The 1212-nt window shown below is 38.6% G+C and overlaps 1 protein-coding gene across 1 annotated transcript in view; it reads right to left on the reverse strand.

Moving 5' to 3' along the window:
• The window catches only part of PCDH15 (protocadherin related 15), a 697494-nt gene that overhangs the window by 233043 nt on the left and 463239 nt on the right, over nt 1-1212 (reverse strand). The window lies entirely within an intron of this gene.

Genomic DNA, 1212 nt, shown 5'->3' on the forward strand with positions numbered 1-1212 from the left:
GGGGTCAGTCTTAGTGAAAAGAAGCTGGAAAATAAGCAAAAAACAGATTTTTATGGAGTCCTTCAGTCTCCCTGTCTCACTGATCTAGCATAATTCTGTGTTTCTTTAAAAGTTGACTATGTCATTATTTGTTTTATCTTTTTGGCTAATACTCGCCTGGCAGACAACAAAAACAAGAAGAAAATATCAAGCATCTACTATCAATTCCATTGAGCCTGTTTAAAACCAATATTTTGGTTTTTACTCTCTACTCTTAGATTTCTATTTTAATTAAGTCCATGAAATTTAAAATTTTAGATTTAGGTATATATGGAATGTTTCAAAGATATTACCCTTGGTACTTTAATATTTCATTGTATTTTACTTTTGATTCCATTATATTTTTGTGAGTATGTATCTGTAGTAACTCAATAGCATTACTCAAGGGGCACCTGGATGGCTCAGTGGGTTAAGCGTCTGACTTCAGCTCAGGTCATGATCTCATAGTTTGTCAGTTCAAGCCCCACATCGGGCTCTGTGCTGACAGCTCAGAGCCTAGAACCTGCTTTGGATTCTGTGTGTCTCTCTCTCTGCCCCTCTCCTCCATGTGCTCTGTCTCTCAAAAACAAAAAGAAAGTAAACATCAAATTTTTTAAATGAAAAAATTTTAAATTAAAAAATGGTATTACTCAAAAGAAATAAAATGTATGATTGAAAAATGTTATCATTTTGCTTAGTTAAAATTTGACTATAGCAAGGGTACAAGGGAAACATCGAGGCCATTGGGAAGACGGCCATGACTGGGATCCATGAAGAAGATGGGAGTGGGGAAGGGGTTCAGATATCACCTTGCTCTGCAGATAGTTTAGGGATGGATGCTGTGGGATTTGCTGATGGGGTGTGCCAGGGAGTAGGAATGAGCAGTTAAAGTCAAGATATGCGGTCTGAGCAAGAAGGGGGGTGCATCTGCCACCATCACTGAGATAATTAAGTCTGAGATCAGCAGGCTGGGTTTTTTTTTTTTTTCCTTGTGAGCAGAAGAGGGAGAGAGAGCAGGATTTGGGGATTTGGGCATTTTAAATTGGTAACAATCATCACTCACTGGGGTTTCACATGGGCAGAGGATATGCCCAAAATGCAGAGTAAAGGGTAGGGTTAGGGAAATAAACTCAAAGTCCGAAGCTATAGGTTTTATCTCCTCTGAATTGCGGAGGGAAAAGGGAAAAAAAAGGT

This window comes from Suricata suricatta, chromosome 2 (genome assembly GCF_006229205.1).
Source record: "Suricata suricatta isolate VVHF042 chromosome 2, meerkat_22Aug2017_6uvM2_HiC, whole genome shotgun sequence".
Taxonomy (NCBI): Eukaryota; Metazoa; Chordata; class Mammalia; order Carnivora; family Herpestidae; genus Suricata; species Suricata suricatta.